General features: G+C 37.2%; 1 long non-coding RNA gene across 1 annotated transcript; it reads left to right on the top strand.

The window, feature by feature from the left end:
* Window positions 1-4754: 4754 nt before the first annotated feature.
* Window positions 4755-11260, top strand: LOC149781665 (uncharacterized). The gene is made up of 2 exons (XR_016414517.1): window positions 4755-4885; window positions 10937-11260. It is a non-coding gene; the product is annotated as an uncharacterized LOC149781665 (long non-coding RNA).
* The last annotated feature ends 2182 nt before the right edge of the window (window positions 11261-13442 follow it).

Genomic DNA, 13442 nt, shown 5'->3' with positions numbered 1-13442 from the left:
TTTTTCATACTACAACTAATGTCCGTTTTTGAGGAACCGCTAAACCAAGAAACAAATGATAAAATAGGACACGGTACGTGCTTTTCATTTTATCAGTTACACATGTTGTTTAAATTTGGTCAGTTACCACTTGTGTCCCAGCATAGATGTTTCCCATCATGTACTCCCTTTAATCTGTAGATCTGTTTATATATCCATCGTGACAGGTACATTTATCGATAAGCAGATCAATGGCGGTTATTGTCTTTTTCCCATGGAGGTACAACGTATGCCATACGAATGGTCACTTTTCCATCGGTGATGTCAAATTTTTCTCTTATCGTCTGCCCGTCTTCAATTGCCTTCAACAGTTTGGAAGAAGTTAATTCTGCGGGAGTACTAAACCCTAGACATACAGGAGAGTTCAAATTGTCGAGATACATAACAGTGAGTCAAACAAGTTTGTAATGAAACCTGCTGCTTCCTCTGCTGGAACATCAGAGGCAAAGTCTTTAAATTTCACCGTGTAGGTTTAAGTTGTCGTCCTAAATTTTCTCGAAGTCTCTGTCCGAGTCATTTGGATGCTAAATACTCCTTTAAGTCTACTGAATCTTTTCCCTTATTGGACATACTTTGCTGTGACAGTATGGTGGTGAACGAGGTCATTGATGTTTGTTCCTTCTCTTTTTTCATCTGCGTAGAGTGAATCAATCGCAATGAAGTGTCGTTCTTGGAAGTCGTCCCTTTTTATACTGGGAGATATCAGCGTGTCCATGAAGTAAAGTCTTGTAGTCTAGAAGTCCCACTGGTTGTACTAAGTTTTCCATGACGTTAGTAAATAAACAACTAAAATTTGGTACTGCATTGACGATCTGATCGTGAGGCACAAAGTCGCACTCGAGTTTTCTCTCGCTTGATCGCGTTTGTTGTCACATTGAAGTATCGGTCTTGGAAGTTTCCCCTTTCATATGCTGACCAATATCGGTGTGTCCGTACGGTAAAGTGTAGTTGGAGAGCCGTACTCGCATCTAGTACACGATTTGATACAGTTTTTCCAAGGGCTGACTGACGATTTAATGTGTGGGTAAACGTACAATCTTGTGCGGTTCGTAGGTGGTCACTCTAAAATTTCAATCGTCTCCAAACTGCAACTCTTCTTTCAGCACGCGAAAGTTCACCACTTGACTGGTGCGATGATTTAGAGTCAATCCTTTCACTTTACACTCGGTGTGCATAACTCCTTGTTTATCCAGGTATTCGTAGCGTAATTTGTAGGACCGCCACTAGCAAAACGTAGAATCTTGTCGTCGAGGTGCTCGTCTGTCCAGACTCTTAAACGGTCCCCTTCGATGTCAGGGTGACGTTGAATAAGGCGATCGATGTAGATGCAACCGTTCGTGTCAAAATACAGGACACTATATCCTAACAGTTTAAAAACTTCGTACAATTTTAAGCGAGCATGGGCTGTCACGTAAGGCGTAACGATGAGATTTAAAAATTCGTCGTCTCCTACAAAGTCCAGTTCATCTCCGTAACTGACTAAGATCAAGTCCTTACGAACGACGTCAATGTGTTTCGTTTATTGGGTTTAATCGTGAATCATCTGCAAATAGCGGGCAGGTTCTGTCGTTTTTCTCAACGTGGTCCAAAGTGATGCTTTCATGCTCCAAGTATTTCTCTGTGAATTTCCTTTAGTTTCAAAAAGACATCCACGTAGTCTTCGAAAATGCATTTCTGAGTCTCGTCGCCCATGTGGTATTTTTCTGTCCTGGGAAAGTAGAAAATTTCGTATACTTCTAACAGTTGGTATCTCATGTCCAGAGCTGACCTACGCTCCCTTTAAGGCGCGTTCTCCCTGGGTGTGATGACAAGTTAGGTCTTGGTTGCACGTTTCGGCACAATTACGGCACCAAGGAAATGGTATGGTAAAACGAGATGCTACAAGTCCTTGAGAGGCAAGACTTTACATTTAATCAATCCTTCGTATTGTCGAATATAGTCCAGGTCAATATGTTCCGTCAGTAATTGCGGATTCCTTGCGGAAAAATGACGATATTTGTACACGTAAGGATACAGTGAACACACGTCCAAGTATTTGATTTCTTCTCCTTTCTCCTCGTCGGCTTGGTTCAGGAAACAATTGGCATTTGTCCGTCCTCCGTACAAAGTGTACCTCGGGTTAAATGATTCCACCAGCTTTTAACTTTCCGCAATGCGCTTAAACTCGGGATCAGTTTTCAAACGGTGATCGTACTCGTGTTCCCACATTTTCACCACTTGCATCCTTACTGTTCTAACTTCAAGAGCCGCTGACAAGTGACTTCGTGCATGTCCTCCATGGACCGTTGTAAAAAAATGATTTTTAGTGTCAGATGGGTCATCCGTGAAATAAGCATCCGTTAAACTCGTACACGATCTTGGGTTTCTTAAGTCACAGCCATCCACTGAATACGTTCCGATGTTTTCTTTTTGCTTCCTCCGTTTCGGGCTTGCTAGATCCATTTGTCTTCCGTGTCGCACAAGTGACGTAGCCAGCGTAGGGCTTTGACCGAGTATTGACGTTTGACAAAGTTCGTCGTTTGAGGGCAGATGACAGCCGTGGTGTTTTCGGGCATGAATCTTTGGCGGTACACTAGGGAACACTCTTTGCCAATGGTGCATGCTTCTTTCAAAGGATCGATCCATCCGTGTTCCATGAACAATTCTCGAAATGCTCCACAGCAATGATGTAAAATGTCCACGTCGGAACGACAATACTTTAACATTTCTTCATGAAAGTCGAAGGGGTCCGAGGCGTGATTCTGGTACCAAGCGTATAAAGCTCCTCGTTGTTCGGTACGCATGATGTCTGGGTCGTAGTAGTGAGCCTCGTGCAAATGGTGGTAGAACGGCGTGTTGATTGGCTTCGGTACTGAAAAAGTGCGGAAATAGCCGTTGGCCATTTCTGTCATTTAAGCATTCGACTCAAAGGCATGTCCAAGTAACTCATCGAATCTTTAAATTGCACTTGTTCCACTTGCATGTAGATGCGTCTGGCTCCATTAAAAGTCACTTTCGGACGTTCGGTACTTAGTTCCGTATAATATCTCAAAAGAAACTGTCCATCGTATCCCGAGAAATTGTGAGCCATTACCTTATCATGGCGATGACAATCTCCGTAACGTTCGATGTCCTCTTGGCTCCGTGTCTCGTCGATGGGGTCTAAGATCCATTGGGCGAAATCGGCTAGCGTGTTCGGTCCCCGAAAGATTTTTTCACGTCCTCCAGGAATCTTGCTACAGTGAGGACAGTGACTAAAGATAAGCTCTTTTATGCAGTTCTCCCACGTTCGATGAGCCACACAGAACTTAGGAATGTGAATGCCGGTCTCTTGCATGCACTCTAAATCGAAAAAGATGAAATATCCTTTCTTCGTGCCGTCAATTTCTTCCTATTGGGGTTGGTATTTTTGAATGTAGCATTCGTGTTCCATGTCCATGATTTGGTGACACATGTGACATCGGTTTTATTTCCTGAACATACGTGTGCTTGGCACTGCTGGTACGTATGCCTTGTCCACAAGTAGGGCACAATCTCAGCAGTTGACAAGCACTTTCGTTCTGCGAGCCTTGCGTCTTTAGATGTTGTTGGTAACAGACAGGGCTGACAAATAGTTGCTGACAAGCAGGTCAGTGCAGTCGTTCTTGGCCTTCGTGAAAACAGGGTTTAGAGGCCAAACATTCCTCATATTTCGAGACACAATGCTTGTGTTGCTCTCGATTGTTATAGCGATAGTCACATTTCTCACAGTAATAACTGTATGCCAGGAATCATGTGATACTGGTAATGGCATCGAAACCATTTAATCCTTATAATTCCAATTTCGTCCTTTCTTTCGTCAAATCAACGTATTCCATCAAAACTACATTCTAAATTAAGGTCTCACTGGATAATTCCGTATTTTGCCACCTCCATAAGTTTTAAGGTAGAATCCATGAACCTAATTATCACAAGTCTAGCATTTATAAATACATACAGAAGTTAAATATGTAATGTGGTTTTGATTTACTTTGAGTTAGGCTTGGAAATATGTTGGCTTGTTGGTGACTGCATGTCACAGCTAGATGAGCATTGGAGATCAAATGCGTAACTTGGGCTGCAAATAAGCAGCGGACTTGGCTTACGTATTTACGTTTGTCTGCTACAGAGGTAAATATCTAAAACTCTAGATAGTTGAGGGGTGATGAAAAGTATGCATTCATACTTAAGGCACATACTGATTCTTTTAGCTGCCTTGTCACAGAAATTATTCAGAATAGCTCTTTGTTGTAAAAAAATGAATGTAAAATTTAAGGGTTGGTGGCAGTATTGGCTTATTATAAAAGCCACCAGTTGCATCAGGAATTAACCTGATTGCCGCAGTCAAAATTTCACATGTATGCTTTCTACAAAAATCATTACTTTGTTTTTATTAGCATCATCAGTGTAAAAATTATTCTCATTTTTCTGTAATAGGTCATTATCGGATGAAAATTCGCCAGATAAACTGTCCAGTGAGACCTAAGTAGCGCGTACTATCCTTTCCTTCGCCGCTTCGAATCGCCCCATAATACACAACCTGTACAGAATCACACGAACATATCGACTATTGTGACAGTCACGTTTATTCAGAAACTTCATACTTTACGTATTAGACAATGGCTACCGGTGGTTTCAACACATTTAATTTCCAACAGTCTTGTTCAATTTTAGTCAGTCCCATCTGCTACGTCAGATGACCATGACCTTCCTTACATCATAACAGCTGATACGGATTGAACAAGTGTGCAAGATTAAATTTCCATTCAAACCGTGAATCGTTATGGATTTTATCAATGAACAACATGAAAATATGAACAAGATGATGCTATTCCTTACTAAAATAAAGGTAACAAATAAATAAATTGTAATCAGGAATAACAAGTTTATATTTTAATACTCACCAAGACCTGTTGAATGTGACTGATGTCACAGTTACGTTTATTTGGCAACTTCATACTTTGCATATTAGGCAATGGCTACCCGTGGTGTCAACACCTTTCTTTTCACCTAAAAAAAATAACAACATTCGTTTTTATTTCAGTCGGTCCCATAAAATAATAACATTTTGTATCTTTTTCATTGTATATCTTTTTCATCAGCATTAATACTTGACATGACCATTCCCGTTTTCTAACGTGAAATGAAATGTGCAGTTGTTAAATGAAGAGTTGAAAATATGAAATAAATGTTTCGCAATGGCGTGACTGCGATGTTTATTTATAAGTGTAAAACATTCCAGACCAGTATCACGTGACCGTTTACAGCCAATCATATCGCAGAAAATGTGTTTCGTTTATAAAAATTGTAATTATAGACGTCATAATGCACGTTATTTATCAGTATTGACGAGACTTTATGATGACACAGACCAGTATCGTGAAATGGACCCTCCCTAGTTTCTTAGCAAATGGAGTTTGATGGATCTTTGATTAGGAATTTGAGATAGTTATACTCGTTCATATCGGGGACTCGGGCTGTATTTTGCGTTGCATGGTACTAATATTTTACTTTGAAAGACAAAGAAGCACTAACGAATCATACATACAGCTTGGAAAAGCTTACTGATGAGTTATACAAAAGTGAGCAAGTAAAACTATGTGTGGAATTATATTTCCATGACGTGTGGTAATTATGTGTTTAGAGAAAATTATTTATAAATTCTCTCGACCAAAACCCTTCAGTTGACAGTAGGGAACATTTTTGGTCGAAGAGCTAGACAACGTATGACTTATATGTCTGCTATTGCTGGCAGACCCCATTCAAGCAAAAACGTTAAATTATACTTTTTTTGAGATAAACGAAGTCTCACACAAGTGTGCATTTCTGTTGTAATGAATAATATACGCATTTTGCGAGCTATGGCGTTAAATATACCTGGGCGGACAACAGCGTTTAAAATCTATTAATGACGTATTTTCCAGAAGGATTTTCATGTTCTGTCCTAATGATGATGTAAACTCGAATTTTGCAGATCATCTTTTCGAGACATTATCGTTGAAACATAAATGCTGAAGTATATTGATTTATATAATTTTCAGTGGTTAAAACTAATCACTTAAAGTACTACCACTACTACTGCTAGATCCATTTTTTTTTCACTTCATGTAAATATGTAGTACATGCCACTGTTAAAAACTGCGCTTCACTTTTGGTAACTGGTTACGCTTGACAACAGAACGCGCTATATTCACAACTGGTTTTCTCTGCACCATGAACGTACAAATATTTACCACTATTTTGGTATAGACAAAATAGAAATCAAGTATAATCTATTACTTTTGGAATGTAACGCGTTGCTTTTTCAGCTCGTTACTTTTGACACCTAAGGTCCTTCGTAGCATTTTAATCTGCTCTTTTTGGATCGACTGAAAGTGCGCATGCTCAGTATAGCAGGGCAGTAGGAAAGATAGCAGATTACATTATTCATTTTTATCACACACGTTGTCAGGAAGTTCTTTTTATAAGGTAGTTTCCTTTGAGAGTGCTATAACCGGAGCACTTCAACGTTAGATAAACAATGAAAGAGTGAACGGTATCGAATACGTGACAATCTCAAGCGGAAATGCAATCGACATTACTGTTTACGTTACTGTAAACTGTGAACAAACTAAAAATCCACAGTATCGGAAATGTGCGCTTTGCAATTTTTTCCGGTAGTATGTATGCCTACCAATAATACTAGCATCCGGTTTTACTTATTCCGCAACCTGTTCCCCTTGTCTAACTGCTTAACATCTAAGAGAATGCAATATTGTTATTAAAACGTTCGTCTAAACTGATTTACAGCTAGGAGAATGAACAACCACTCTGCTCTACATGCAATGATTGTTTTTTTTTTTTGTTTTCAAGCCATTCATCAAGACTGCACACCATCTAGAGGAAATCGTTGCTTTATATTTAAACTTTAATAGAAACTGCATTAGATCTTGAGAAAGTATTGCAACTTTGACGAAATGCTTCATAAAATCTAGAAGAATATCTTTCTCTGTGTTAAAACATTCATCAACCAGTCTTAACTTCATGGGGATCCATTACTCTGTGTTAAAACATTCATCAACCAGTCTTAACTTCGTGGGAATCCATTACTCTGTGTTAAAACATTTATCAACCAGTCTTTACTTCGTGGGAATACATTACTCTGTGTTAAAACATTCGTCAGCCAGTCTTAACTTCGTGGGAATACATTACTCTGTATTTAAACGTTTATCAAGACTCTTTTTCATCCACGAAAATTAAATACTCTGTATTCGTACTGCTGGTGGCCTAGTGGTTGGAGCGTCCGCGTCAGATGCGGGAGGTCACAGGTTCAAACCCCGACTGAGTCATACCAAAGACTTTTAAAATGTTACTAGCAGCTGCCAAGCTTAACGCTCAGCATAAAGAAGTTAGTCTGTTTTATAACGTTCATAAAAGTTGGTTTACATCTAGGGGAATACGTTGCTCTTTATTACAACTTCATTAAGACTGCCTTACAGCTAGAGTACATTACTCTGTATTATAACTCTCATTAAAGTGCTTTACATCCAGAGGAATATTACTATGCACTAAAACTTTCACTTGGTTGCTTTAAATTTAGGGGAATACAATACATTGTATTAAAACTTTTATCCAAATTCTTTTATATCTGATGACCAACAGAGTGCTTCAAAACTTTCATCACAACTGCTTTACATGTAGGGACATTCATTGCTCCGAATCATACCTTCAATCACAGCCGATTCACATCTAGAGGACAATACTCTGTATCAAACCGTTCATCACAATGGCTTTTCAACGAGAGGCATTACATTGTATTAAAACTTTTATCATCGCTGCTTTACATATAGTGACATACAATACTCTGTATTAAACTTGCATCAAAACTGCTTTACATCTAGGGGAGATTACCCTTTATTAAAACGTCACATCTAGGGGACATTACTCTTTACTAAAAGTTTCATCGTATCATCAACATTAATAGATTGTCTACTGTTATCGTGGAAACTGATGGGAGGCATATCTGCCATTAGTGCACTTTAAATTATCATTAAATGACCATATGTCACGTAATCAAGCTATATTTTAGACCGGGAAAACCCTACGTACGTCAAAGTATTACTTTCTTTGAATGCAGATCTCAGTCCTTTTGAAATGATCACAAACTTAATGTTTTACATCTTTGTGGTTGTGATTAATCACAAAAAGAAAAAAAATTCCACAAAAAAAACAAAAAAAAAAAAGGAAAAAAAAGAAAAAAAAAAACAACAAGAAAGATAGCAAAATAAAACAATGAAACAAAGAGGTAAATGAAAATGAAGATTTATTAAAATCTATGAGCGAGGTCCTTTAAGTGCGACACTAGTCACCACCATTTGATTTGAAATTAGCTTTTGAAACAGTTCTGCAGTAGCACAAATATTTAATTACCTTTAAAATAATGCAAAGTTGCATTAAGTACACAAGCAAACTTAGATAATGCATGAAAATTGGAGCAACTGATTTATATTCAAGATCGTACCAGAATAGGGACTATTTCAAAGATAACATTTTGGCAAACGTCTGGACTATAAGCACTGTACTTAAATGGCACATCTCTGGACTCAAATAATGCAAATAAATGCAGGTGTCTTGACTCTAATACTGTACTTAAATGGCATGTCTCTTGACTCTAATACTGTACCTGAAAGGCAATTGTCTTGACTCTAAGCCCTACACTTAAAAGGTACATGTCTCGACTCTAATATTATACTTAAATGACACGTGTCTTGACTTTATTACTGTACCTGAAAGGCATGTCTTGACTCTAAGCCCTACACTTAAAAGGCACATGTTTCGACTCTAATATTGTACTTAAAAGGCACATGTATCTACTCTAATACTGTATGTAAAAAGCACGTGTCTAGACTCGTACTAATGTACTTGAAAGGCATGTGTCTTGACTCTAATATAGTCCTTTAAAGGCATTTATCTAGACTAATACTGTACCTAAAAGGCTCGTATCTAGAATCTAATACTGGACTTAAAAGGCATGTGTCAAGACTCTAATATCGTATTTAGAAGGCATGTGTCTAGACTCTAATACTGTACTTAAATGGCACGTGTCTAGAATCTAATACTGTACTTAAAAGGCATTTGTAAAGACTCTAATATTGTACTTAGAAGCCATGTGTATAGACTAATAATGTATTTAAAAGGCATGTGTAATGACTCTAATATTATACTTAGAAGGCATTTGTCTAGACTCTTATACTGTACTTAAATAGCGCGTGTCTGGAATCTAATACTGTACTTAAAAGGCATTTGTAAAGACTCTAATATTGTACTTAGAAGACATGTGTCTAGACTCTAATACTGTATTTAGAAGGCATGTGTAATGACTCTAATATTGTACTTAGAAGGCATGTGTCTTGATTCTATTATAGTCCTTAAATGGCAGCTATCTAGACGACACATTCTGAAAGTAAATGGCACATGCATAGACTGTGAATGGCTCATGTCTAAGCACTAATACTGTATTTTAATGGATTCTGTCTAGATTCTAAAAAGTGTTCTTAAACGACTAATATCTAGATTTAAAATTCTGTACTTACATTGCACAAGTATAGACTGTACTTAAATTATACATGCATAGCAACATGTGACAAGCAGTACACATCTATTCCAAAGATATAATTATATTAATGTACAGTATTTAGGCAATTGGGTTTGCTCCTTAAAATTAAAATTAACTTCTTAAAGGATTGTTCGGTCTACATATTTTTCAGCATCAAAATGATACCATGCATGGCTTGGAAAATCTAGAATTGTATACTACAGATCACATGGTATATTTATAACAGTTGCAAATTGATGCGGTTCAACTTATTTCGAAGATAGAATATTATGTGGCTAGATCCTAGATAATGGTGTTAAGCTTAGATCAAACTTTATCAAAATTGTGTGCAGTCTACAATCACATTATTTAACTTTTAAATGAAACATGATTTAACTTGATCTAAGAAAGCACTAAGAAATGTATGAAACGGGCATTTGGCACGTGTTTGACAGTTGCAACGGAAAAGTCGTTCAAAGTTATTTGAAAAATTGGCTTTTCTGTTCCTATTCAGACCTTGGTTACGTTCCTTACAATTACAATTAGGTTCATACAATTTATGTAGCTGTTAAATTATACAAAATGAGACTCGATCTAATGGAAATATAAATATACGCTTTAAACAGATCAATTTGTAAGTAGTTGACATTTTCGACGCAAATACTTTATACACTAGAATATTTAGCGGATTTCCAGACAGCATAATGCACAGAAACGTATGGACGAAACGTTACGATGATCCGGATTAGTTTCTTAAGGTATTGAATTTAATAAATACGTATAGGTATAGTTGTTTTGGAATTGGAGATTAGATTACTAGTTTGTATTGGGTGTTTAGGCCGTATCTTGTGGTACATGGTATTTACTTTTGACTTGGAAAGCCTTACTGATGAATCATACAAACAAGAAAAGCTATGCGTGGAAATAAATTTCATTGACGTGAGGTAAGTATGTGATTAGAGGTAAATTATAATCTCGTGACTAAAACCATTCAGCTGACAATGGCCGTTTTCTTGAGGATCTTGAAAAGGAGAACATTATTGGTCTCAGAGCTAGAGTCTGAATTGATCTTTTTGTTCGAGAATGTAAAAAGAAATCTCTTTCTCTCTCTCTCTCTCTCTCTCTCTCTCTCGATCGACCACCCGCATCAAGGTACACGCGAAAATCCATGAAACATGACCGAAGAGTGTTTTCGCTTGGATTTTCGTTAGTGCAGTGGCCTCACTATGAGAATGCGGGGGGGGGGGGGTTGAACCACACCGGGTATTACCATCAGACAGGGTGACATCAAAATGACTGTCTATAAAATTTTTGAATTTTTTGCAGGCAGGAGGTCCATAGCAGTGACACCATAAGTTACCGCACATGACTGTCTATAAAAAAATTGAATTTGTGTGCAGGAAGGAAGTCCATCGGGGTGACACCACTGGGTGATATCAACCCTAGTTAAGCCAGAGCGCTAGTGTTATACTACGATTCTCTGGACCCGTGAATGATGGAGAGTGTATTTAAAATACCTTTTGTCGCTTAGTCATTTCCCATAGCTTCTACTCCACTTTTTCCCATGCGCTGGTACGTGAATGGCTGGGATTCATTGTTTGTAGTGCTTTACTTTCTTTATTAAAACCATCTTTCATGTTTAAATCATAAGTGTGTCTTGTATTAATTTAATCAATGTGAATACAAATAGAAACACGAAAGAAAAAAAAAATAAAAAATAAAAAACAATCGACCAATCAATATGCAAAGATACAGAACAACATTTTGTAGCGGACACTCGGCATGATAGTTCATTCACTTTGTCAATACACAATTGCCTGTAGTCAGTCTTAACACTGTTCAATGGGCAAATACGTGTATTTGTGATATAAATAAAATATATTTATAACATGTACACTGTATCAATGATATACCACTCGTTGTATAATTTTTCATTCAAAGGAAACTCGAAAGGCCTCGTTTGCGCTGAATGAAAAATGTTTACATCTTGTGGTATTGGTATTTGTCTATGTGTGTGTGTGATTTTGATTTTTAACGTAGCTTTAACAATTTTTCAGTCATATCGCTACGATGTCTGCAGTGTTGCAGTTTATAATGATGTCTAGCACTGGGGCATCATGCCGCAGACATGTAGCATGATGTCCCACCCAGTCACATTATCCTGACACCAGGCCGACCAGTCCTAACACTGACCTCTTAATACTGAGCGCCAAGCGAGGCAGCTGTTAGTACCATTTTTGTAAGTCCTTGGTATGACTCGGCTGGGGATCGAACCCACGACCTCCCACATATGAGGCGGATGCTCTGACCACTAGGCCACCGGAGCCGTTTGTATTGTCTGTAATTGCTTACTTACCCCATTTAGTGCAAAAGAGCGAAATAATACTTGTTAGAGAGATGCACGGTCTCACACCCACAAGTGCTTATTTCCATTAAAATTAATCATATTCTTTTAAAAATTTTGAGCATCGGCTTTAAATTTATCTTGGCACACAAATCTATTTAGGATATTATGTACAAACTGGTATTAGTAAATTCAAGTCTTGTCCAACTGATGTTGTAAACTATAATTTTGTCAAACATATTTTCAATATATTATCATTGAAAATTAGATGCGGAAATATACCGAATAATAAAATGTTCACTGGTTAAAACTATTTCTACTAAAGTACTGCTACTACTGCTAGTTCTAATTTGTTTCTACGAGCGCTACTCTTTTGGTAACACGTTACATTTGCAAACAGTAACGCGGATATTCACATCACATTTTTGTTGCATCGTGAACGTAGAAATATTTATTATCTTCGGAAAAAAAAATAGAAATCGTGTCTAACAAGCTACTTTTGGAATGTAACTCGTTGCTTTTCAAAAAAAATAAAATAAATAAATATAGAAGGCAACAGAAAAGATAGCAAGATTACATTAATCGTACTTTCACATATCTTGTCCCGAAAATTTCCTTTTGTAATACGGTTTCCTGTGGCCGTGCGATAACCATATCACTTCAAAAGTAGATAACATTCAATGACACCGGATCAATCAAGAACAAGATTAAATTAGTCCGAAGCAAACGAACTTACCATCGTCACTCAACTTATAACCCATTTAAGTTATATATACTGATAAATTGTGAGCAAAATATAAATGCACAGTACTGAAACAATATGTATGTGCAGTGTTTCCGGCAGTTTGTGTACCTACCAATAATATTCACATATGGCATTGTCCTATTCCATAAACTGTGCGCCTCGTGTGTGTTAAATTTATTAATTTAATTGGAATTTTTTTTATCAGAGTACCATCGGCCTTTTTGATGAAAAACGTCATGTTTTCCCAGGCATAGAATTTGAATGTGACATGACATTAAAGCGTCATGGTTTATCTGAAAACAGATTTGTAATGTTAAAAAACTGCTTTAAGTTAGCAATATATTTCTTAACACGAAAACTGAATCGTATTCTGTACTGTGAGATAAAATATTTCATTTTGTAAATCTTACTTGATCAATTTAATAGTGATTATAACAATGAATACACGAATACTTCTTGTAAGACAGCCTTGCCGATCACAACGGCTATATCATGTTACAGAGTCCGAACATAATGTATTTTCCACTAAAACATCGTAAGTTTTGATTGTTTTCTTAACCAAGGAATTTAGGTACACTTGTATGGTTTGGAAAAATTGTTATTCAATTCAAGAATATAACGTGTGCCTTTTTGATCAAGCGATTGATATATAGTTGTCTCCGTTAAGGTCAGGTGCATATTGATTTTGAGAGTTATTTATTCCAGTTTGAAAGATTCAGCCAATGTGGGTATGTGAGAAAGCT

This window comes from Sinohyriopsis cumingii, chromosome 15 (genome assembly GCF_028554795.1).
Source record: "Sinohyriopsis cumingii isolate HCF-2022 chromosome 15, ASM2855479v2, whole genome shotgun sequence".
NCBI lineage: Eukaryota > Metazoa > Mollusca > Bivalvia > Unionida > Unionidae > Sinohyriopsis > Sinohyriopsis cumingii.
The sequence above is the reverse complement of the archived record's forward strand: the minus strand, read 5'-3'. Positions and strand labels throughout refer to the sequence as shown.